Below are 27,444 nucleotides of genomic sequence, written 5' to 3'. Positions count from 1 at the left end.
AATTAAGATAATTTCTCCACTAGGAAAAAGTATATATTATTTTTACTACTTGAGGTTCAAGAACATCTTATTTTTGCAGTAGTGGCTGGCTGACGGTATAGGACAACATTAATTGCTTCCTATGGAAGTAGTTATTTCAGCTTAAAATATTATAATTAAGGATGTCAAAAACCTAAATACTATTCCATGATTTTTAGAGATTTCTGTTTTGTATGTTATATTGTTCGCTTGTGAAGAAAAAGTATCTTAATGGATCTAAATCTTTCTTTTGACCTCAAGAGGAATAAATTCATTCAATTGTGTAATTTCACAAATGTTTATCAAGAATCTAGTGTTTCAAGTAGTCTTCTACATGCATAGGCGATGTCAAAGTTAATAAGACTATTCTTACTCACTGCCTGTTAGGGGGTAGAGACAGGAACTGTCATGGCTGGGATGTGGGCAGGCTGTGATTAGTGCTGCAGTGGACATATGGAGAAGAAGTGATGTGCTGTGGGGTGCATAGTTATTCAGCAGATGTGTGTTGAGCATTTGCTAAGCCAGGGTCTCTCCAGTGCTGAGGCTACATTAGCCAGCAAGGCAGACATTGTGCTTGCTCTCTTGTAGCTAATAAGGTACAGAGGGCATACGTGTCTAGAAGGGACTAATTCTGGGTTAGAATTTTGTGGGATTGGTTGGTAGGATCTCAATATGTAGAGATATCAAGGCAAAAGGATTCCAGACCCAATAGAATCCCAGAGAAGAGACTCTGGAGGGTGTATTTGGAAATGGAAACTAAGTCCCAGACACTGGATCCAGGACTGTGGAGCATAGGATGACTATATAAACATCCACTGGAAGTTGTTTCCATGTTGTAAAAGATCCCCAGTGAGCACATTTTACTTAACAGTTCATGAATCACAAAATGACAAACATCTCTTCATGGTAGAAGTATTTTCTGTTAAATTTTGTAAGGCCAAACAATTTTTTCCCTCCTGTTGTCACCAGGCCTCGAAGTCTTAGAGAATTTTGCCCAGAAGGATACCATGATCATATCTGAGATTGAAAAGAATATTTATGGCAATAGAACTGTTTACGAGATAGCAACTGTAGTCTGTTCTGCCCCCTCTCGACCTCTGGTAGGCAGGCATGGTAGACATATCATTCACAGACAGGTAAGCCATAGGTAATCAACTTAGTGGTGTAGCAAGAAAATATGAATGGGGCCAATCAGAGTCTTGCTTTTGTGAACTTAATCTCCAAGACACACAAATTTGCAAGTTAGCTATGTAACTGATGGCAAAAGGAGGCCAGGAAGTTGAGTCTGAACCACTAAAATTCAAAGTCCTCTTGAGAAGAGAAAAAAAAAAGAAGCAGGTGGTGGAGAATCTAGGAGAGAGATTTGGGTAGTGTGATTGAACAGAGGAGGGCAAAGACTGTGTGAGAAGAAGCAGTGATGCTAAGAGCAAGTTAGATTCAGGTCATGAGAGTGAGAAGCAATAGCTAGGGAATCCAGCTAGGCAGGACATCTGTGTCTCTGTAACTCAGTGGATGTGGGGAAGGGGAGTTAGTGAAGAGGGAAGAATTTAACAGGACTCTGATACTTCAAGACTGTGATTAGAATGGTGGTGATTCCATCACCTGTGTTAGATCATAGGACTAAGGGAATTATGTAGGGAAGAATGTTCTGAGTTTTATCTTCAGCAAGTTGGGTAGGGGTACTTAGGGGATATCTAGATGGAGAAACACAGAGATGAGTGACTTCGTGAATCTGTAACTCAGAAAATTAATCAGTGAAGGGGAAGGCTGAGCCAGCATTTATGGTATGCCAATTATGTGACAGGCACTGTGCTGAATGCTTGACATAAGAGTCTTCCTTTAGTTAACACTCTCTGGGCTGGGTGTGTCATTTGCCTCTTTGTTCTCAAATCCATCCCCTGACCTTTTCTTGCTTTGTTCTACATTGAAGGAGGCTGTCCTATGCAACATTTCCAGGACTTTTTGGAAAATGGCTTCTGGCTGGGTTTGGTCAGTAAGTGTTATCATGGAAGATTGGAGGGTAGGAGAAAGGTATTTTTCTCCTGTCTGCTTCCAGTTGTCTCTCCAGTGTCAGTAGCTGCCCTGTGTCTTCTGTGACATCTTTTCCCACTAGGTAGAAAAAAGGAGAAAAATCCCACATATACGCTATATTTGGCTAAATTAGCTTATAAGAAAAAAAAAACAAACCCTACCAAGTAGTGCTTTTCCCCTGCTCTGTTATATAAAACGCAGGCTATTCAGGGGTATTACAGTGACTCTGCAGTCTCTTTAGGAACCTAGTCATTGATCTTTCTGTTTGGCCATCTCTGGCACCTGGTGTCTCATGTCCCGGTCTCCTCAGGATCCAAAATGGTGGATGGAGCTCATCTATCCTGTGTTCTAGGCAGTAGGAATGAGGAAACGGAGAAGAAGAATTATTGCTTGTATTCTTCACCTTGTATCTCACTGGTTGGAACATAATCACATGGCCACATGAAGCTGAAAGGGAGGCTGAGAATTAGTGTGGTAGGTTGGTCATAATGTATTTAGGTGAAAACCAGGGCACTGTTACCAAGAAAGAGCAGAGAATGGCCATTAGACAGCACCTGGCTGTCTTAGCCTCAGCTCTGAGGTAAATATTATCCTCATTTGAAAGATATGAAATGGTTCTAGAGAGCTTAAGAAGGTTCCACAGGTCATACATAGTTGTGTAGGCATTCTACCCCAAGCGTGTTTGACTCCAACATCCCTAAGCTTCTTGCCTAGAGGAAGCGTAGGACTGGAGAGCTAATGGAGCATCCACTGCGTAGAGCAGGTGGTTCAAGCATGAGAGACAATGTGATTTCCCAGGAAGAGCATAGAAGTAAAAAGAGCAGAGGAGACGAGGAAAGAAATAAAGAAGCCAGGGGCTAGGGAAGGCCTGGAGTCAAAGGGGAAGATGAATAGCCATTTGGGGGAAAAAGGATGGAAGAGAAGGAAAGAAAGCCAGGGAACTGAAGTGCAGAGCAGCCAGCCAAGGAAGGAGCAGGCTGAGGCAGCAGTATCCTACCACGGAGAGATACTGGCCTTGGAGTCAGGGAATTTGGCTCTGGGTCTCAGCTCTGTCATTTTCTGATGACATGACCTTGGATAGTTCTTCCATGGCCTGAACTTGATTGCACTAGTTTCCTGGTACACAGAAACTGTGCTCAGGTCATTGCTAGAGAAGGTCAGGTCAGTTTATTTTTGAATATGGACACAGGTAATATTGGTGGGGGGTGTTCCACAGGTTAAGCACCCCAAGAGAAATCACTGCTTGCTAAATTCCTGCTTTTAATAGTTCCCACTACCTCGATGTGGCCTAGGAATAGGGGTTGTAGTTTATGGTGCATGTCTTAATTCTGGATCACTATTTCTACCATTGTTTACAAAACAAGTGTGGGATAGCCAAAGGCATGGAGAGGTCAAGCCATTTCCTCCTGTGATTTGTAGCAGGGTAAAGGAACTCTGATCCAGCAGAATGTGCCCCGCCCGAGAATGGGTCCTTGATGCCAGATAGACAGCTCTGTGCTCTCCTTTCTCTTTGGATACCTCTGCCCCTGGACTGGACTTGCTGGTTCTTTCCTCTGCCTTGGGAGAAGATGGTGTTATTGCATTGGCCCTCTCTGTGATATTGTGCAGTGCTCTGCACATTTATAGCTTGCATAAATATTGAATAATAATAAATAACTACAAGGGAGGAAGAATATTATAGGCTGGGGAGAGTGAAAGATGCTGAACTCATTATTGGAGGGCCAATATCGGGCCTCTTGGCTATCTCCTTCAAAGAGATTTGTTTGCCAGCTGTGTTGAGAAATATACTTTCCATATGATGAGCCCAGAGAAGCCGCCAGTTTCCCTACAGAGCTCTTTCAGAGTGGCCCCAGGAGGGCCCGCAGAATCGTTAATGGTATTTCAGAGAGGATAACCCCTTATGCCTCTTTGGCAACTGGGTTAGAGAAAAGCCCTGGGGAGAAGGGCTGTAGCAAGATGATGAAATTAGAGGAATGGGATAGATTCTTTTTACTTTGTTTTATTTTCTGATTCCATGTGCAAACAGGGCAGCTTTCCAACCATTTTATGGATGCATCATCGGCCGAGAAAGTCACTTGCTTTTCCACAATGATCTTGGCTCAAGGAGGGCATTTCTCGTTTAATACGTAATCCAGGTTCAGCGTGTCAATCAGATGCTATCTCCTCCATCTTAAGAACTTGTTCTTCTGTTTGGTGTTTATAAACCAGTTAAGAGAGACAACTGAAATCTTAAATTTAAGTATGGTAAAATATTGAGTAAATATTTACAGAGCTGGGTGATTGAAGGAAGTATAAAATAAAAAATAAGCTATGTGCAAACCAGTTGGACTCACATTTTTTGTAGTTCTGACTGGCTGCAGCCAAACCCAGTAAAGGGGGGTGTTTAGTAAATAAAACTAATGCCTCCTTTATAGTGTGATCAATATCTTCATGTTGTACTGAAAACGTTTCCATTGTTTGTGAACAAATTGGTTTCATTCTCTCGAAATGTCTCATATATCCACTTTGGGATGGGAATGAGATTCTTCCCGAATCTGGAATAAACAGGAAGGAACACTTGCCTGGCCCGTGTATCCTCTAGCCTTATTTATCGATGGACCCTCACGATAGCCTCCCTGCAGGTGAAACAGTGGGGATGAGGAGGGAGTGCGAAGTGGCCTGGACAAGTCAAAACAAAAAATAAAGGGGGATGGAGAAGGCTGTTCTCTGAACAGCAGCTCGCTGAGCATCTTCTTAGCTGTCAGGGCTCTGGAAGCCTCCATGTGGGTTTGGCTTTCCAGGGGTAGCTGATAGCACTTGGCACCAGGAGTTTACTCAGTGGGAGATGTTTTTAGAGATCCAGAACTGTTTGCAGACAAAGATTTGAGGATCAGATTTTCGGACTCCAGCTTCTTCCTAAAGACAGCAAATGTTACAGTGTCAAGGTTTTTCTGAGGTACCTATCAACTACCCCCCTAAACAAATTCTCTTAAGCAGAGTCTTCTCCATCCTTGTCTTATTGTGAAAGACCCATGTCTAGAAGTGGATTCACATGTAGAAGGCACCCTCTCTGGTCATTTCATAGGGGGATGGGCCAAAGAAACTGTGAATGTTTTGCCCAGAAAAGAAAACAAGTATTCTTGGGCCTTAGTTATCTTCAAATTTTTGAAGGAATTTTACAGGGATATTCATTTGTCTATAAGGCCCTTCCTGACCCCCTTAATCTAGAATAGGCCTCCCCTGTATACTTGCCCTTGGGTGATTTCCTTCACGACATTTCTTACAACTTGCAATTATTTTACTTACTCGTTTGTGCTATTTTAGTGTGTCCCTTCACCCCCACCAAGAGGGCAAGGATTTTATTTGTCTAATTCAACTTTGTCTCCCTAATCCAGGGTGTAGTGCCTGGTACATGGTTGACACTTAGTAAAGATGTGTGGAAAGAATGAATAAATAGGACGGCCCAGGAGACTCCATATTCTTGAAGGACACACTGATCCTTTTGTGAGCTGGTGGACTGGCTATTCTCTGTCCCCGAGTCACTGGCTGCTTCTAATTCCATTCCTGTCCTGTCAGTTAAAGTATAAACTCACGCGAGTCACTTGGAGGACCAGGTCAGAAAATAACAGTGTGTTGATACAAATCTTCATTACAGAAAAAAACAAAACCAAATCCTTAGAAGTGTATTCCTCATTATAGTTTTCCTTTTATAGCTACAGTAGTAACAACTAGGACTTAGAGTCTATTATTTCCTTAATGGTTTTTCTGGGGCAAGTGAGGGTGTGTTTTGGGTCGTTTAGGCTGCTAGAATTCCTCTAGCCTATGGTACTTTTCAGGGTTTCATGGAGCCTCCATTTTTTTCGGCTTTCAGGAGTGGCGCCGTGTTTTAATACTTCACTGACATGATATCAACAGAGGATAAATTTCTCAAAAGACTTCAGTAAATCTTGCCTCAAGTGTCATGATAGGTGCTAAAAAAAAAAGAAGTATATAAGTTTGGAATTTGCAGTGCCAGGTTCTCAGCCTACCTTGACAATGCAGTGGAATTTATTGCCCCCCCTTCCCCGGGGTACATTCAGCCTCTTGGGATCTATTCTAAAATGAACCCAAGCTCCTCTGGCCTTCCCATGGCTTCCCAATGTCTGCTCTCTTTCCCTTCCATTTCTTTCCACCACTGATGAATCCTTAAATGTCAGCCATCTATCACATGAGCCCCACTTACCATTTCATGTCTTTCATGTTTCCTCTTACTGTTTAGGGTCTCTGTCTAGCCTCAAAATACTGGATCCCACAGTATCTTTGTCATCTTCCCTGGATGTTTAGTAATTAAAAAGCACTGTGGAAAAAAATGGATGCTAAATTTCCAAGACCAGGAAAAAGGAAGATCTCAAAATGGTGGGAAGCTCTTCCACTGATATCTCAGACCTCTGTTTTGTTGGTTACTACCTGGTATCAGTTATTTATAAAACTACGATTTGTCAGGCACTGTGGTTCCTAGGGAAGTTTCCTCATTCAGCTCAGTGGAGTCTAATGCATTTGGGCTATAGAACCTAAATTCAGTGTCTTACCACTTCATCCAGGGAAGGGAACAAACTTAGGAGAATGACCCAATCTACCAAGTATGCCTAGCAAAGTGGATTCATGGGGGGTGGGGGAGAGATCTATCAGGTCACAGGTTTGTTATTTGCCACGTGCTGTTCCACATGCAATGACAGTATTCTCTGGTTTATACAAATTACTAATGACCTGTCCACACTTAACAAGATTTCATTCTTACTTTGATTATGATTTTTTTAAAGATTTTATTTATTTATTTGACAGAGAGAGAGACAGCTAGTGAGAGAGGGAACACAAGCAGGGGGAGTAGGAGAGGAAGAAGCAGGCTTCCCAGCGGAGGAGCCTGATGTGGGGCTTGATCCCAGGACCCTGGGATCACGCCCTGAGCCGAAGGCAGATGCTTAACGACTGAGCCACCCAGGAGCCCCTGATTATGATTTTTTAAGTCAAACAAGAAAAGGTTGGAGACACTGGCTCTCTTAACACTCACTCCTAGCTCATTTTAATCGTTAAGTGTAAGCTTTTGCCAGTTAGTTCAGGTTAGGTTACAAATCTAGAAAAATTTCAGCAATTACATATTCAGATATGCCTTTTTGTATTTTCTCCTGGAGACCTCTTAGAGTTAGGTCTGAACTAGTCAGTATTGATGTGTCACCTCCCATTTCCTCATTTTCATGTCTTCGTCTTTCTGCTGTGTTCTGAGTGACTTAATCAGTTATATGTTCTCATATACTGATTATTTCTTTAATTGTGTCTAGTCTACTAGACACAATTTATTTATTTATTTATTTATTATTATTATTTTTTTAAAGATTTTATTTATTCAACAGAGATAGAGACAGCCAGCGAGAGAGGGAACACAAGCAGGGGGAGTGGGAGAGGAAGAAGCAGGCTCATAGCGGAGGAGCCTGATGTGGGGCTCGATCCCACAACACCGGGATCACGCCCTGAGCCGAAGGCAGATGCTTAACCGCTGTGCCACCCAGGCGCCCCTATTCATGAATTTATTATCACATGATTTGGTTTTATAATCTCCTGTTTTGGTTTTATGGATACACTTTTCCTTTTGAAGGTCCTAGAAATCCATACTTAGAAGTCTTTTTCAAATTGCTTTATAAGTTTTATATTCTTGGCTGTCAGTTTTTTGGTTATTGTTTGCTGTCTTTCCCAGTGCTAGAATGTTTTTGTGTACTTTGTTATTTTTGTTTGAAATTTACCTTAAGTGGTTGTTTTCTTCCTAGCTGTCCCTATACATCAGAGGATTTTAATGATTTTAATGATGTCTCAGCCTGTGTTGAGTGCTATCAAGTGATAGCAGTGATACACAGCTCAGAAGCGAAAGCAGGTCTGACTTACTAGATTGGAGCTCTTACCCTGCAGGAATAGCACTGTTCCAGGCCCTTATCCAGAGCAGGGCATCGCCACTTCCCAGTCTTAAAGGGTGTATCTGCTTCTTCCGTTCTCCACAGGCTGCAACACCATGAAGGACCCCATTTGGACCTTAGATGTCCACCATGCTTGGGCACGTTTGATCTCTCTTCTCCATAGATTAGGAGTTTCTTGTTTGTAACTTTAGCTTGTTGCCATTTCTTTGTCTCATTAAAATGGAATTTTAGTTCTGTCTTCTATTGTGATTTGTTGTTCTGGTTTATGTGTGTGCTTATACATGTGTGTTTACAGTGAAATACGAAAAATGGTCTCATTCAGTTACATAGATCATGATTTTTCCCTCCTTCTCCTCTTTTTAGCCATTTAAAGTAGTAAGGTAATCATTTTCCCAAGTACTTGATGATAAATCTGAACCTCAATAAATAAAGGGTAAAAGACTTTCAGGCGATCGTATGACTTATTCAAAGTTGGATATTAAGTAGGTGTAAAAGTCAGAATTTTNATTTGTCAGGCACTGTGGTTCCTAGGGAAGTTTCCTCATTCAGCTCAGTGGAGTCTAATGCATTTGGGCTATAGAACCTAAATTCAGTGTCTTACCACTTCATCCAGGGAAGGGAACAAACTTAGGAGAATGACCCAATCTACCAAGTATGCCTAGCAAAGTGGATTCATGGGGGGTGGGGGAGAGATCTATCAGGTCACAGGTTTGTTATTTGCCACGTGCTGTTCCACATGCAATGACAGTATTCTCTGGTTTATACAAATTACTAATGACCTGTCCACACTTAACAAGATTTCATTCTTACTTTGATTATGATTTTTTTAAAGATTTTATTTATTTATTTGACAGAGAGAGAGACAGCTAGTGAGAGAGGGAACACAAGCAGGGGGAGTAGGAGAGGAAGAAGCAGGCTTCCCAGCGGAGGAGCCTGATGTGGGGCTTGATCCCAGGACCCTGGCATCACGCCCTGAGCCGAAGGCAGATGCTTAACGACTGAGCCACCCAGGAGCCCCTGATTATGATTTTTTAAGTCAAACAAGAAAAGGTTGGAGACACTGGCTCTCTTAACACTCACTCCTAGCTCATTTTAATCGTTAAGTGTAAGCTTTTGCCAGTTAGTTCAGGTTAGGTTACAAATCTAGAAAAATTTCAGCAATTACATATTCAGATATGCCTTTTTGTATTTTCTCCTGGAGACCTCTTAGAGTTAGGTCTGAACTAGTCAGTATTGATGTGTCACCTCCCATTTCCTCATTTTCATGTCTTCGTCTTTCTGCTGTGTTCTGAGTGACTTAATCAGTTATATGTTCTCATATACTGATTATTTCTTTAATTGTGTCTAGTCTACTAGACACAATTTATTTATTTATTTATTTATTATTATTATTTTTTTAAAGATTTTATTTATTCAACAGAGATAGAGACAGCCAGCGAGAGAGGGAACACAAGCAGGGGGAGTGGGAGAGGAAGAAGCAGGCTCATAGCGGAGGAGCCTGATGTGGGGCTCGATCCCACAACACCGGGATCACGCCCTGAGCCGAAGGCAGATGCTTAACCGCTGTGCCACCCAGGCGCCCCTATTCATGAATTTATTATCACATGATTTGGTTTTATAATCTCCTGTTTTGGTTTTATGGATACACTTTTCCTTTTGAAGGTCCTAGAAATCCATACTTAGAAGTCTTTTTCAAATTGCTTTATAAGTTTTATATTCTTGGCTGTCAGTTTTTTGGTTATTGTTTGCTGTCTTTCCCAGTGCTAGAATGTTTTTGTGTACTTTGTTATTTTTGTTTGAAATTTACCTTAAGTGGTTGTTTTCTTCCTAGCTGTCCCTATACATCAGAGGATTTTAATGATTTTAATGATGTCTCAGCCTGTGTTGAGTGCTATCAAGTGATAGCAGTGATACACAGCTCAGAAGCGAAAGCAGGTCTGACTTACTAGATTGGAGCTCTTACCCTGCAGGAATAGCACTGTTCCAGGCCCTTATCCAGAGCAGGGCATCGCCACTTCCCAGTCTTAAAGGGTGTATCTGCTTCTTCCGTTCTCCACAGGCTGCAACACCATGAAGGACCCCATTTGGACCTTAGATGTCCACCATGCTTGGGCACGTTTGATCTCTCTTCTCCATAGATTAGGAGTTTCTTGTTTGTAACTTTAGCTTGTTGCCATTTCTTTGTCTCATTAAAATGGAATTTTAGTTCTGTCTTCTATTGTGATTTGTTGTTCTGGTTTATGTGTGTGCTTATACATGTGTGTTTACAGTGAAATACGAAAAATGGTCTCATTCAGTTACATAGATCATGATTTTTCCCTCCTTCTCCTCTTTTTAGCCATTTAAAGTAGTAAGGTAATCATTTTCCCAAGTACTTGATGATAAATCTGAACCTCAATAAATAAAGGGTAAAAGACTTTCAGGCGATCGTATGACTTATTCAAAGTTGGATATTAAGTAGGTGTAAAAGTCAGAATTTTATATACACTAAGTCTTCTGGCTTTTAGAATACTAAGTACTGTCATTAATAATCCTTCAAGTTTTATTAGAAGTTTTCATATTTGGGGTAATAAATATTTGAATGAGTCACTGCTGGATCCAATATATCTTGGATTGGATTCCTACTTTGTGAGATTGTGAGGATGCTTCTTATAATTCCTATTACATAATGATGAATATAACAGCAATAACATGTTGAGTGTGGCTAAATGGGTGTGTGACACCATATGTGCTGTTCTTTCCTATTCGCTTGTCACCGGCCTGCTCATACTCCCTTGCTCATTATGACAAATCATCAGTAGCAGCATGTCTCCATTTTAAAACTTGAATTAGCTAAAAGAAATTGATTCTATGCCATTTTAAGCTTTGCAAGATAACCCCCTCCATCCAGTTCAGTGCCCTGAAATGACTAAGAGAGTCAGATATGAAGTATGTATGAGAGAAAGGGAGGTCCTCACTTTGTGGGGAATCGGAGAGCTTTACAGGCTGCACTGAATTGTGACATGTGAACTTTGTTGTTGGAACCTCCAAACTGTCTTCCATCCCAAGCTCCTAGTAAGGGAGGCCTCCATTTCTTCCCTGAAGACACACTCCTTAGCCACAGGCTTTAATTCACATCCCACATTCTACCTGTTTATAAGGTAGTCCTGGTAGTGTTACTTAAAACCAATGCTGGGGAGGTGTGGAGACTTCCATCCGCAAAGGCCTGAATTCTGGAGCATAATCTGGCTCCTGCCTGTCTATCATCATGAACTGCCATACGTTCTGTGAACTTCAAGCTCTCAGTGCGTGACTGAACTCTCTCATATGTCTGTGTCTTGGCCCATACCCTGTCCTAAGACTTCACTGCCACCCTCAAGTCTCCACAGTGGTCCAGCAGATACATGGCACCTCATCCTTCTGGTGTGCCCTCACGCAAGACTTTCTCTGTGAGGTTTCCTTTCATTCCAGAGGCAGATGGAGAGGCTCTACCCCCTTGTGTATCTGGTACACGCCTCTGTCACAGCAATGACCACTTCTAGAGTGTCTTTCCCTGTCTGTCTGGGCACTCTGAGGGACGGTGTTGCTTCATCTTTATTTCCCCAGTGCCTAAACACACATTAAAATTCTTGCTGAATGAGTGATCGTAAACCAGAGCATCTGGAGATATAATCCATGTGTTGCCTTCAAAACCAGAGACTCACTTTGGAACCCTTGGCTCAACTGCTTTCCTTTGTTCAGTCACCAACACCCCAGTGTCTCTGAATTGGGGCATAACATAGCATGGCACAGTGAACATGAGAGAGGAATGGAACTCGGTGGTTGATAAAATAACAGCTGAAATTGGGCTGGACCTCACTGAAATCTTCATTCATTCTCTGGAATGGAATAGCCAGTGTACTTCATTTGGTCAAATAGCCTAAGTGAGGTCATACTTCTTAAATGCTTACTACATAGTGAAACATACAGGTTTGTTAGCTGGCAACATCTAATAATTAACAAAAGAGCCTTTTCTTTTTTTTTTTCTAAGTTGGAGTCTTTGGTATAAAAAGGCTCCCCCTCCAATACTTCCAGCTCCCCTCCTCTCTTTCCTCTGTTGACAGTTAATGTGGTTGAGTTCCATTCAGAAACACTGCAACAGGTCAACAGGTGTGTGCTGTTCAGTCCATGAGTTTCTACCTGTCTGTGTCTGAAGAGGATTGTGGGTAGCTGAACTCTGAATTTGGAACAAGAGTGGTGTGTCCCCAGAATCTCTGTTTTAATAGTAATCCTCACAGGCCGGGGGCCAGGGATGTGCTGTCCAGCTGCTCAGTTGTATGGATGTCTCATAGCCTGGCCTGGAGAAGGATTCTGGAAGCACAGATGTGCTCACAGTCCTCCTGTCAATTTGGCATTGCTGGGGAGAGAGTCAAGGTGGCCTAACCTGTGCCTCCCTGTGACATTTCCTGGAGGAGACAAGGGACTGAATGTTGGCTTTCTTACACAGTTGTGGATTTTTAGAGGAGCTCCCAGAATGTGGAAGATAATTGTATCTCCATTTCTTTCACTTACATCCTCATTTTGCTTAACTTATAAATGAGATATTATATTTATCAAGGGATATTCTGAGTGTTAAAAAAAGTGTTAAAATTGGCTCTTTATGTTGTACATGTTTTAAAGATGTGCTTCATACATTAAAACAGACAGGTTAAGTTTTAAGGGGCCCTAGAGATCACTGAGTTTTTCAGCTTTATGATACATAGGGAAATAGGGCTAGAGGTGTTGTGACTTCTGAAATATCATCTGATTGCATTGTCATTCTAAAAATGGGGTGGTGCTTGGGTAGCTCAGTCAGTTGAATGGCCGACTCTTGATTTCAGCTCAGGTCATGATCAGAGGGTCCCGGGATCTGGGGATCTGGCCTGTGTTGGGCTCTGTGCTCAGCAGGGAGTCTGCTTGAGATTCTCTCTCCCTCTCCCCTCCCTTTTCCCTCACTCTGTCTCTCTCTCTCTCTCTCTCAAATGTTTTTGTTGTTGTTTTGTTTTTAATGTGGGGTGTGGACTCGGGTCTCCTTTTTCAGGACCTGGGGCTCTTTTTAGTGTACCAAGTAACTTGACATGCTTGTGGTCATACATAATAAGTCTTAGATCACAGTCTCAGTAAAACAAGGATCTTGAAAAAGATGTAATTAAATTAGTTTGTCTACACCATAAATAAATGGAAATCAATGTGAACCTAGCTTCTGAGCATTCTAGAATGTAATGTACTTTTAGCTCCCACTGACTGTCTTTGCAACAACAAATACATCTATGAAATAGCTAGGTGGTCTCAAGGAAAATATTACTAGTGGAAGTAAATTTTTAAAATGTTTTTCTTCCACTAAAGAAATAAGGAAAATTGAGATGATGACCATAAGCCTGTGAATATTCCATAGAGGAATATGGCTGGAATAGGATTTTGTGGATGATAATTATGCTTTCTGATGGAGTTCTAAGTTCTAAAAATGAAATAAAGTCATCAGTCTGAAACCTTTTACAATATTTGTCAAATTCATCTATTTTTTTTTTAATTCAGAAAAATCGATTCCTGATGGATAGAAATCTCTAGACCCCAGAAGACAGGTGTCACCAGGGTTAATTTTCTTTGTACTTTGCATAAGGCTGCACATGAGTGGTTTATTTAATACTTGGGTGTTTCCCATGCTTCTATCTTTCTTGAGTAAAGGGAGGAAGGGGATAAAACTTGACTGGGTGGGACTTGAGCAGTTGGAATCTTTGTTCAAATAGAATAAGGAAGATTTCGTGTCTGATACCCAGCCCCAAGGCAAACACAAAATATTTTATAAATCGGAAGATCTTCGGCTTAATTACTATATCTAAGAGACTGACATATATGCCAATCCCCTCGGAGGCTGTCAGTCTGAAATTCTTCTTGAGTCAGGTGACTTGCTTTATACTCAGCGGACACGAACCACGGACACTTGGGTCATCCAGACCCCTCAGCAGAAAAGCTTATGTTCATTATGATAATATAGCTCCTCGTCTCATCTCTTTGCAATTGAACATTGATCAGCTGGGACATGGAAGCTGAAAGAATCTCAGGCCATGCCACAGTGCTATATATCCTGAGAATTCTCTGGAGAAAATTCATACTCTTATTTATTTGCTACAGACACTGGCCAAGATAAAGTGATACCAGAAACACATGGAATGCATTGACAAGTGTAGACTTGCTCTTACATATCTGTGATTATCTTGCATTCAGGAACTGAATCTATGTAACTTGTATTACTAGTGCTAAAATCAATCATAAAAAGGACATCTTTTTCTATTAAAATCACAGATGCCTATCACTGAACTCAGAGAAAATAATATTTATTATAAAAGTAAATGCCATATCCAAAGCCACAATTGATATCAAGTTCCTGCCCCACCCCCAAGATCCTTCATAAAAGAATGGAGGGGATAAATTTCATGGGCACTGGAACTGTCCTTTCCAAGCAGGTTTTTTTTTTTTTTAAGATTTATTTATTTATTAGAGAGAGTGAGAGTGTTTAAGTAGTGGGGAGGGGCAGAGTCCTCAAACAGACTCACCGCTGAGCATGGAGCCTGACACGAGGCTCTACCTCAGGACCCTGAGATCATGACCTGAGCTGAGACCAGGAGTCAAGACACTCAACCGACTGAGCCACTCTGGTGCCCCCCAAAGCAGGCATTTTTAAAAATTATTTTAGGGACAATAAAACAGAGGAGGAGTCAACCTCTATTCTCTCTGAATTTAAGTTGTCTCATCCATGAAGAAGGACTAATAAAATTCTTTCACACTGTTTCTAAGTATTTACTGAGATATTGCATCTAAGGTACCTGGCTTACCGTGAGAACTTAATAAATGCTAACTTCTGTCCCTGTTAGTGACTTGTGTATTTGGATGTTGCTTTTGAATGACATGATGGTTTTTTTCCCTGGAAGTGTTTTTTCAGGTTCAGCAGCTCTTGTTGGCTTGGTTGGAAGCACCAAGGGAATGACATTGAGGTGGGTCAAAGATCTGTCCCCGAGAAGCTTGAGGAATGAACATTTTGTGAGCCTCTCAATGAAGTATAAAGTCATGTGTGTTGCACCTGGTTCCATTGCCCAAATCTCCCAACACCAGTGCAGTGGTTTCCAACACCTGCCTGGTGGTGTATTCTTCCTCAGGTCCAATATTTTCTTCTTGCTGTAGCTGGAGATAAATTCATTTTTGAGTTTATGGAAGATCAACAAACTGGTCCTCCTTAGCATTGGCCAGAGATTTGGTTAGGTGTAGGACTCAGATGAAGAAACACCTCCAGGGAAAACATGAACAACAGGGGCTTATCCTCTCAGAGCACAGAGATTACGTAATAGTTCCGTGGAGCTGGGCTGCAGTGGGACTAGCACCAGATGTGCACAGCTGCACCAGGGAAGCTAACCCGGCCAGCGCAGGAAAAGCCACACACTGGCGGTTGTACATCTGAATGAGATGGAGGGGGACATAAACCTCTCTCAGCAGAGAAAAATAAGATTGTTAATGTTTATTATTTATCAACGTATTCTTTCTCTTTTTTAAAGGTCTAAATTGGGCTGTTTGTCTTTAAGGCACTTTTCCCAATTTTAAAAGTATGAGAACAGTTTTGCAAAAGATTTTTCAATTCAAGTGGTCTGTTTAAAACAGGTTCCATTTATTCAGCAGTATATACTTTTTAAAAGGCTATACTTTTCTTGAGAATTTCTTAATGACAAATCACGAAAAGGAATAGCTGCTGATCCTGTGCATGGAAATATTGCTTTTATTACCGTATTTTTTTCCTTGTGTGAAGAAAGTTATTTAAACCACGTCCAACAAATGCCATTGCTAATAGTGGTCATATGTACAGTGAGACTGACTTTTCTCCGGGGTAGTTAGTCCATTGAAAATTATCTGCTGTGACTTACTCCTTGCTGTAGGTAACAACATGGTCTTTAACAAAAGCATTTAACATTTTGTCATGTTTTATTAAGCAATATTTACACTTGTGGGACTGTTCTTAGGAAAACCAAATACTTTTGTAACTGAGTTATAAGTTGAACACTTTCAGCCAAAGTTCAAATAGAACGATACAGTACGGAAGCCTTGTTTTTGAGTTTCCATCTATCAAATGCTAAGTTACCTAGAAAAATTGGCTAGAGCTAAAATACTGCTTAATTTCAGTCTCTTTAAAACTGAACTTTCCCTTGTGTCTATACGTACATGGAATGGTGCTAAAATGCAAAACAAGTAAGACAGTGTTTAATATTTTCTAGAATGTCTTAGTTTTTACAATTCATTATACTGAGAAGTCAAGTTGGAGACCCACTAATACATTAGGATAATACTAAAAGAAAGATTAGAATATAAGGGGATAAAAGCAGCAAAAAACCCGTTCCTGTCCCGCTTTCTCATTTAAGGGGCAAGAGTGGAAAACTTACTTGGTTTAAGCCACATGGGAAGAATACCTTCTCCGTCGCAAACTGACATTTACTTTTCAGCGTAAACACAATGTATGACCCGTAAGGGGTCAAGTTCCTTCCTTGTGTAAATACTGCACGTGGGCTCCAACATTGAGGCGGTGGAGTGAAGAAGTCAGACACACTGCCCTGTAACTCTGCAGATATCGTTTCCCAAGGCCCAGGACTGCAGGGCTCAGAAGCCAGGGTGGCATTTGGGACTTTTGCAATAGTGAAGGACCACTGCCACCTGTGGACGGTAGAAAGCATCAGCGCAGGCATGCTGTAGGCCCAAGGGAGAAGGACCAGTGATGAAGTATTTGTGCAAAAATTTGACCACCTGTTGAGAGTGACAATGTAAAATTCTTCCATCAGCAAGTGTTTGCATGGGAATACTTGTGGCCCGGGTTGGGGCTTTTTTCCACTAATCAGTTACTGTCCCTCTGACCATATGAAGGATGTGATTTTCATGTGTTAATAATATAAAGCGCAGAATATGCATCATGAACTCAAAAGCCTTCAAGGGGCAGGTAGATGATGTCGATGTAAATGGATAAAAGTGATAGGGACAGTGAAATGGAGACCACATGCCCCACCTAGAGGCGTTCAGTTTCACTGAAACTGTTTTTAGGAAGACTGTAGTGCATCAGGCAGCCTACATTTGCAACTCAGATTTAGCCTGCGGCCATCTCGCCCTGGAAGTCAGGGAGTGGACGAAAGATCCCAGGTGACATTTGTATTCCGGGAACAAAAATCTAAGCATACTTCATTCACTACAAAATACTTAATGGAAGTGTACTTTATTCCCGGCAGCAGTCTGTATTGAGAGACAAGTTGGGGAGATAGATGCTAATTACTTGAGGTGGAATTACGGTTGTAATAATTGGAATGAATAAAAATCCCAGGCAACTGCACAAATGTACACCTTGTTTCCTAAAACTTGCTTGCTTATAAGTTACATCACGATTTTATATACTGCTAAGAAAGATAAAAGTCTGTTAATGGAATTATGGCCTTATGCTTGCTTGTTTATAAGAAATGAAAGCCCTATGCTTCTAATTCGTTTTGTTTTTAGACTTACTGATAAAGGTTGTTTTGGACTTTTTTCAAAGATTTTTAAAATCATGACTCTTACACATCCATAAAAAGGAAGATATAAATTAAATAAGGCATTCCTAAAACTTTTTCAGGTTCAGAGTTGGACCCTTTGGGCTTGCTCGCTGACTAAGCTTCATCAGCATGTGTGCTTCCCATCCACGGTCACTCTCTGGCCGTCAGGGGAGTTAGGAAAGGCATTTCTTGGCATAGTGCTTTGCTGTTGCCTGGTGTTTTCTCACTAGCAGCTGACCTGATCCTCGGAGTTCAGGTGCCAATGCTTTCTTGCTCTTACCAAGAAGTGTTAGCAGAAGCTTTTCAGACATCAACTAAGGCTCCTATTCTTCTGGTCCTTCAGGGGCTTGTTGGCAAAGGCAGGGGGCTTCGATGGTGCAGTCACGTCGCCCAGGCTCACCCCGACCTGCACACGTGTGTGGGCTCGATGGCCACGTCAGGATGCCTGCCTGAGCTGACTGAGCAGCTCGGAAGACCTCCACTCTTAGAAAGCCACGTCTAATTTCAGAGATATGGGAATATACAAATAACACAGAATCAGTGAGATACAGTCACTCGATGATCTGACCTGGTCTTCCAGGCCAGTGACATTTTCTTGGAGACGGTGACATTTAGTCCTAGACCTGAAAGCCAAGAAGTTATCCAGGAGTTGAGGTGGAGAATTGTCATCCTGGTAAAGGCAGGGCCAGATTATGGGGCCGACCAGCCAGACAGCCCGTCCTGCCACCAAACCCCAGCGGTCCTAGAGCCTTGCCCGCACTTGCTGTCTGAGCTCGCTGCATGGGCTTCTTACCTTCCTGAAGCTGAGTGGATTGTTGAGTCAAAATAAAACCAAACCCTCACCGAGTCTTCTTAGTGTGCACTTACACAGGTACAGCTCTATCTGAAACTGGCAGTTGAGGTCATCTGGAGCTCCAAAAGCACATCGTGCGTGGTGCAGAAGTGACAGTCTTTGCGATCTAAATGTAAAACGCTTTCAATATACTGTCCTACCCCCTAGGGAATCGTCTTGTTGCATAATTGACAAAAGAAAGCCAAAGACAAAACAACAAGAGAAACAAAAACAACTAGAGAACAAATGAAAATAATCCAATTTTTTCAAAATTCTGATTTTGCTTCTCCCAGGTGAAGTAAATGTGTATTAAGTCCATTTAGGGAAACAGTTTTTATCACTAGAAAATTAGGTTCACTGCATTCTCACTAGGTACATACTGAACAAATACTTAAAGGCTGTCTGTTTGAAGGGGCCCCAGATGATTGCTCTTGTAAGGAATGGACGTATTTGTCACTGGTGCTGGCCAGCAAGGAACTTGGCAAGTTCAGGGAACCAAGTGAGGGGCAGCACAGCTGGAACCTGGGGTTAGGATGTAGGGCAGAGTGCAGGGAGCCAGCCAGGAGGCTAGTCTAGAGTCATGGCATGTAAATTATCTATTAAGGATTTCAGTCTTTATCCTAAGAGAATTTGGGAGTTCTTAAAGAATTTTAAGCTGTAAAATGACGCGATCGTATTTGCATTTTTACTCTGGCTACTGTGAAGTAAACGGACTGTTGGGAGTTATTTTCTCTTTGGGTGAGGGAGAGCTCTTTGTTCGCGAAGCAGTCTGGATTTCAGATGTTGGTAAACCTGTGCTTAGACGTTTCTTCAAAAGGAGCATGTGAATTATTAGTCATCCTCAGTGCCGTTTGGAAACTTTGTAGAGCTGAAATTAACAATTACACCCAAATAACAATAATAGATCACTGAGCAGTCTATTAAATGGAGTCTTCGGTGGTTTTCTTTATTTCATATTTTTTTTTAAAGATTTTATTTATTTATTCGACAGAGATAGAGACAGCCAGCGAGAAAGGAAACACAAGCAGGGGGAGTGGGAGAGGAAGAAGCAGGCTCATAGTGGAGGAGCCTGATGTGGGGCTCGATCCCAGAACGCGGGATCACGCCCTGAGCCGAAGGCAGACGCTTAACCGCTGTGCCACCCAGGCGCCCCTCTTTATTTCATATTTTTGTTTTGGGTAAGTGAATTAAATGAGAAATGAATGAGCAAAATCAGGATTTGGGACCAAAAGAGTTTCCCAGTGACATTTTCCTGGGACACGGGGTGAGAAGTGATTCTGCTCAGTGGACTGTAGGAATAACCGTCTTGGCAACACACAGCAAGTTGAGTCTTCATTCATTAAAAATATTCAGTGACACTGAGGCATTAAATAACTAATGACAGTTTTGGTTTAGTTGGTGGTAACCACTTCCTATTTTGGTGAATGCTCACATTCATTTCAGGAATACTCCCTGAGAGCTGATGACAAAAGTTGGTTTTGGCTTCCCATTCATCTTCAGTACCTCTTACACACATTTGAGCTAGACGCTCGGCTCATTATCTGTTTTAATTCTTATAGAAACTTTTGGAGTAGACATATGTGTCTCATTTTATACCCTTTACTTGGTTATCCCAGTGAAACGAGAATAATTTTAATAATGATATAAGCCAGTGCTAACACAGTCGGCTTATTATGAGCCAGGAACTAACTTAATCTTCTTAGCCACAAGAGGAGGCACTGTCATGACCCCATTTTTACAGATTGGGAAACTAATGCACAGAGAGTTTAAGTAATTTGCCTAAGGCCACACAACCTTAGGGAGTGGTGGAGCTAGAATTTGGTCACAGGGAACCTAGTGTCAGAGTCTACGTGCTTAACCACTACACCCAGCACCTCTTTAAAATGAATACTTTTTGAAAAGTTAGTTCGTGATACATACATATATGTATACACACTTAAAAATTTTTTTTTATAAACCCTTTAAACTGGATCACCCCACCATAAAAATAGGGGAGATTTTTGAAACTGTATCCAACTTCACGGCACAAGATGAGTAAAGTTTAAAAGCAAGCAGATGTTTGCAAAGCATATGAAACTCAAAATTGCTCTACACTCGATGTTATTTGGAACACAGGCATAATTCTTTTCAAATATGATTTTATCTAAATGGTGTCCCTTAAAGCTTCATTTTAACACCCAAATGATCCCCAGCTGTTCGGGTAGATTGGCCCCTGCTGAGCGTGTTTCCCAACACTTCCCATATTCCACCATAAATATTCATGATGCAGTACTCCTGCTACCCAAAGGGGGGCCAGGATTCATTTTTATGAACTCCTCTCAACTGGGATTAGCATCTTTCACCTATTACCCAACTCCTGAATTATGGTTTTGTTCTGCCGTGGTCTCCATTTGCTCTATTTTTACTGATACCTGAGAAGTCTGAAGAGAATGTGAAGTGTGAAAGAAAACTTCTAATCCCAGGAAGTTGGCCCAAGGAGTATACAAAATCAATTTTTAAAATACAATATCTTATTCAAACTTTGCACCCAGACCAGTGTGAAACCGCGGTTTGCTTATGTTGCCAGATTTCCTAGGCAACAGCAGGGCCTCTGTGAGAGGTTGGTGTGCTGAATTTGAGGACCAGGGGTTGGGATGATGGAGGAGCTAAGTAGAGGGGATGCTGTTTCCACAGATAACACATGCTTGGGCTACAAAACTGATGATTTTTTCCATATGATTTATGTTTGACTGTGTTTAAATCCCAGAAAATACTAGGAATAAATCTGCCTTTTTTGAGATTGAGAGGTGGCAGGAGAAGTGTGAATTTTCCCACCTTTGCTGTTCTCTCTCTCACTTTTAGTGAGTTTCTTAAATCAGATCTACTGTTTGCATATGTCATATTTATAACATACCCTTATGTATCCCGAGATGCTCTTGACCTCCTCCTGACCAAAATCAGCAAACTACGACAACTTGCCTTGTCAGTGGGAAGAAGGCTTATCTTTGGCATTAGACTCAAGACTTGGCACTAACCGGTCAGATGGACTTAGACACAATATTTCACTTCTTGAAATGTCTATTTTTCTATTTGTAAAATGGAGGAAATGTCCATCACAAAGGCTTCTTGTAGATTTGTAGATGGAGTACTCAGCACAGGCCTACATGAGCAGTGTCGGCTCCCTCTCCTCCTCCTTCGTGTGATAGCAGCCACTCAGGGGTCACAGGAAGAAATGAGTCATGGAAGATCTGTGGTGGCACACCACACTGGGGTGCAGTGGTCACTTCCCACATTGTATGAATCGGCTGTGCCACACAATGGCAAGAGGACAGCCTCTGAACATTTTGGAAACGCTGTCCAGTTCTACAAAGGTTTCTGCTATAATAGAGTTAGTTGGGTGTGTTTGTTTGTTTGTTTATGTATGTATGTATTTATTTATTTTTTATTATGTTATGTTAGTCCCCATACAGTACATCCTTAGTTTTTGATGTAGTGTTCCATGATTCGTTGTTTGCGTATAACACCCAGTGCACCATGCAGTACGTGCCCTCCTTAATACCCATCACCAGCCTAGCCCATTCCCCCGCTCCCCTCTAGAGTGAGTTGTGAGGAGAGGCAGACTGAATTAACTGCACTGCCTGGATAGATTAGCTACATAAAAAGAGTGGGCAGTACCGTCACCTGCTCTTTCTGTAAATGTAATTTTCCTCCCTCTAAAACCCTTTGGGCCAGTTACCACCAGCCACCCCTTCCAGCCTTGCAGCACTCTGCTGCACAAGCGGGGATGCTGGAAGAAGAATTATTCTTCAGCAAGGATGGACTATCGACTTTGTGTGAATGGACCTCCTAGAGACACCTGCTAGCACCCTACTGCCCAAGTCAGAAAAGCAGGTTAGAATAAGTCAGTGATCCAAAAATCTGGAGCTAGTACATTGGAGTCATTAAGGCATGAGGTCTGCAGTCAGACTTTGGGGCTCTGAATCCTGTCTGTGTTGTGAGCAGTACTGTGATGCTGGGCAAACCACTTAACCTTTCTCAGCCCAAGTTTCTCACAGCAATAGGACCTGTTTCATACGGTTGTGATCGGGTTTAAGTGAGATGGTCCAGGTAAAGCATTCGGCACACAAACACAGTGTTGGCCCCATCCCGTATACTTAAGCCTGGATGCGTAGTTGACCGTGCTGGCAGGGCCTTGGGCAGTAGTGCAACAAAGGTATTGAGTGTCGACTGAATATAGAGCATGTTTTTAACAAAACTGAGGGCTGCTCTCTATTTCTGCTCCTATTTTAAGGGGCAGTACTGAGTGGGCTGCTCTGCATGGGGAGGTGAGTAATGTGTGCGTTTGAGAGGTACCGTGCTTTCCGAGGTGTGCATATGGAAAGATCATTTTTTGACACGAAGTAGCAGCTACTGTATGCAGAGCCTGGTGTCACTTGCGATTCCGTTTCTTAAATACAGCAGGCAGAGATGTCTGCTGTTTCAATCTCCGGCATTTTCAGGCTCGCCCTGTTATTTTAAGCTGTGGTTCAGTGTGTGTTTGGAGCATTTCTTTAGCTTTTCTTGCCTCCAGTTGCATCGCATTCATTCTTCTTGGGCTGTCTCATGGCCTCCTCAGGTCATTTAGGAATCCAGCCAGATGGGGTTAGTGGGCATTATTTAAATGCATTCTAGTACCATACTACTGGTGATAATTTTGCATCAGTTAAAATTAATTTAACTGAGTGGTAACAATAATAAAATCATCCAAGAAATCAGGCATAACATTGTAGTGCTTCTCAGAGGACAAATCTGGCAAAGTAAGATCAGAGACTGGTGGCGGAAACACCATTATTCTCTCTCCACATACTCACCTTTGTCTGTCTCAGTACATACACATACGAAAGAATATTATTTGGATAAGAGTCACAAACCTGGGGTGGAGAGCCTCATCCAACCATGGATATGGTGGTTTCTGTTACCCACTGACCCCTTGGACTAAGTTTAAAGCCCTTTTGATAGAGAATGAGGGATAGAAACGGACTGTATTCATGGGAAACTCTGAATGCAGGTTGGGCTGTCTTGGCCTCAGGCCAGAAGGTGGAGCCTGTGCCAGTCTCCTGACTCTACTCAGAATCCAGCACTGCCTGGTGGCAAACTGGCAGCCCCTTGACTATGTCCAGCCTCATTGCTCAAGATGGCACCATCAACACAATATTGGGGTGGTCCCTTCAAGCAGCTTCACTTGACATCGATGGGTGCAGTGGAAGTAGGAGAGGAAAATTTGGAGGCCACTTAATGATTGTAGCTGACAAAATGGTTCACTTTGAGGACTCAAGAAAATACTGGGAGGAAATTCAAGGAAGTCTCAGTTCTTACCTGGTAGATCTAACTGGTGGGGAATAGAGGCTGTTAAGATTATTTTAACATTGGTTGAGTATCAGGTGTTTGAATTCAGTGTGATTTTAAATTTTATAATAAAAGATTTTGAGTTGGGGAGATGTATTGGTATAACCGTTTTTGGAGTCTTGTCTTAGTCTGAAATAGAAAAAGATTCTGGGATATGTTTACAGAGTTAGTAGCCCACAAGGAATTCCTTAACTGCATCATTCATCAGTAGTTATTACAACAAAATAGTTGAAGGCAAACATGCACAACTTTCTAGGTAATGTTATTTATGTATTTAATTTTATTTTTAAAGTGTATATTTAATTTTATTTTAAATATATTTTAAATTTAATTTTATGTATTTTATTTTATTTCAAATAATGGTGATCTCTACAATGATGGTAAGAGATGGCGAGTGATCTGAAATAATATTGTTCCATGCTGAAATGTGTTGGCTGTTAAAACAGCCATCTGACTTAAAGAACTTTTCTGATCTGTTTCCACTTTTTAAAATGTGCACTTGTCGTGAAGATAAAATGAGAGACTGCATATAAAGTGTCTAGCACAGTAGATTCTAAGTAATTGGTAAACCACTATCTCTATAAGCTATAAAGGGTTTTACCTAATACATCTATAAAGGCAGGGTTTCAACTATGGACATTCTGTTTTTAATTTGGAGCTTCACTTTTATAAGATTTGGGTAACAGTGTCTGGGTATAAAGGAAACTATGAATACACAAGTTAGAAATGAACCATGTGGATTTGGCAGCCATGTTTTAGAGTGCCTTTCTGTCCAGTGGTCCTTTCTCTGGAAACTGCTCCCACCTACAACCTCTCTATCAGAAGCCTGGGAAGCCATGTTGTTTCATGGCCCATCCCTCAATTACAGAAGATATGATGAGAAATGGTCATGTGAGTCAAGTTGGGCTGATTATACCGCTCTGCAAGGGAGGTTTGAAATCAGGGCAAAGAGAGAAATTGTTTTAGTTTTGTTTTCCCCAAAACTCCAGGTAAGGACTTCAGTGCAGAAGTTTATTTGAGAGGAGATCCCAGGAAAACATCTGTGGGGGAGTGGAAAGGTAAAATAGGGAAGGGAAATATGCTGATAAAAATTCATCAAACAAGTGACAACTTGGGAACCACAGCTTAATGCAGTTAAAGAATTTAGTGGGGGATGTGTCTGAGTTGCCCTGTCCTATGGGGTGAGGGAGCTAAGATACTCATCCATCGGTTTGTGTTGTTCTTGCCTAAGAGCTGCTTCCGGGAGTTGCTAATTCACAGGCACTGCAGAGCAGACCCAAGCAGCCAGAGGTGACTTTGGGATCAGGAGTTGCAAATGTGGGCATGGAGTAGTGGGCTAGCAAGTATAGAAGTCTTCAGGGCTTGAGGGGATATGAGAAAGGCTCTGTTAGAGTCTGATTACTGAGTCAATTTGTTCCCAGTAGATGAATCATTTAAACAGAAGGGCTGAGGGCAAAGTTGTAGGCCTTGTGTAAGCTGATGAAGAGGAAGAGAAAACTATTCTTTAGACAGAGGGTGGAGAATGTTGTAGCAGGTACACAGAGACAAATAAGAGAAGACATGTGGTCACTAAAATATGACGAAGGTGAACTGGTGTGTAACATTCCAGCTCACATAAGATTTGGCCATGTTTCATTTTTCTGTTTCTAGATTATGTGAAAATAACCCCCCCTTTTTTTTTTTGCTAGCCTGAGTAGGAAACATTCATAAGATGTGGTGGATTATATCTTCCAGAAATGGCCCCAGCAGTATTTCAGTATCACATGCTCTTCAGAATGTGAATGCTCCCTCATCAAAGGGCAAAGCCTATTTTCCTTCCCCTTGAGACTATGTGGGCCTTTGTAGCATGGTTGGTGTATAGAATATGGTAAAAGTGATGCTGCGTGACTTCTGATACTAAGCCATACCAGGTGTGTTTTCCATTTGGCTTTCTTTCTCAGCGCGCTCCTCCTGATAACCCAGCTACCATATTGTAAGGAAGCCCCAGTCATATGGGGAGGCTGCTTGTGAGCATTCCAGGTGATAGTTCCAACTAAAGTCTTACCAGGCAGCCAACATCGATTGATGGTGATGCGTGAATGACTGAGCTTGGAGGCAATTCCAGTCCCCAGATTCAAGTTGCCCATCCTGAAACCACATGGATCAGAGATGAGCGATCCTTACTGAGGCCCACCCAAATTGCAGATCTGAGGGCAACATATATATTATCTTTGTTTCAAGTCCCTGAGTTTTTGTTAGCTTGTCTGTTGCACGGCTCTGGATAACTGCAACACAAGATAAGGTAACTTTTGTGGGGGGCGCCTGGGTGGCACAGCGGTTAAGCATCTGCCTTCGGCTCAGGGCGTGATCCCGGCATTGTGGGATCGAGCCCCACATCAGGCTCCTCTGCTATGAGCCTGCTTCTTCCTCTCCCACTCCCCCTGCTTGTGTTCCCTCTCTCGCTGGCTGTGTCTATCTCTGTCGAATAAATAAATAAAATCTTAAAAAAAAAAAAAAGGTAACTTTTGTGGGTTTATTTTTTCTTTTTTTTAATAATAATTTTTTATTATATTATGTTAGTCACCATACAGTACATCCTTAGATTTTGATGTAAAGTTCCATGATTCATTACTTGTGAGTAACACCCAGTGCACCATGCAATACGTGCCCTCCTTACTACCCATCATCGGCCTATCCCATTCCCTCCCCACCCCGGAAGCCTTCAGTTTGTTTCCCAGAGTCCATAGTCTCTCATGGTTCATTCCCCCTTCTGTTTACCCCCCCTTTCTTCTTCCCTTTCTTCTCCTACCGATCTTCCTACTTCTTATGTTCCATAAATGAGTGAAACCATTTGATAATTGTCTTTCTCTGCTTGACTTATTTTGCTTAGCATTATCTCCTCCAGTCCTGTCCATGTTGCTGCAAATGTTGTGAAATCGTTCTTTTTGATGGCTGAGTAATATTCCATTGTATATATGGACCACAACTTCTTAATCCAGTCATCTGTTGAAGGGCATCTTGGCTTCTTCCACGATTTAGCTATTGTGGACAATGCTGCTATGAACATTGGGGTGCATATGGCCCTTCTCTTCACTACGTCTGTGTCTTTGGGGTAAATACTCCGTACTGCAATTGCTGGATCATAGGGTAGCTCTATTTTTAACTTTTTAAGGGACCTCCACACTGTTTTCCAGAGTGGCTGTACCAACTTGCATTCCCACCAACAGTGTAAGAGGGATCCCTTTTCTCCACATCCTCTCCAACATTTGTTGTTTCCTGCCTTGTCAATCTTTGCCATTCTAACTGGCGTAAGGTGGTATCTCAGTGTGGTTTTGATTTGAATTTCCCTGATGGCTAATGATTTTGAACTTTTTTCATGTGTCTGTTAGCCATTTGTATGTCTTCATTGGAACAGTGTCTGTTCATATCTTCTGCCCATTTTTTGAATTGATTATTTGTTTCCTGTGTATTGAGTTTGAGATGTTCTTTGTAGATCTTGGATACTAATCTTTTATCTGTAGTGTCATTTGCAAATATCTTCTCCCATTCCGTGGGCTGCCTCTTAGTTTTTTTGACTGTTTCCTTGGCTGTGCAGAAGATTTTATCTTGATGAAGTCCCACAAGTTCATTTTTTCTTTTGTTTCTCTTGCCTTTGGAGATGTGTCATGAGAAAAGTTTGCTGTGGCGGATGTCAAAGAGGTTGCAGCCTATGTTCTCTAGGGTTTTGATGGATTCCTGTCTCACATCGAGG

The sequence above is a fragment of the Ailuropoda melanoleuca genome, chromosome 17 (assembly GCF_002007445.2).
Source record: "Ailuropoda melanoleuca isolate Jingjing chromosome 17, ASM200744v2, whole genome shotgun sequence".
NCBI classification, from domain to species: domain Eukaryota; kingdom Metazoa; phylum Chordata; class Mammalia; order Carnivora; family Ursidae; genus Ailuropoda; species Ailuropoda melanoleuca.
This window is presented reverse-complemented; position numbering follows the sequence as displayed.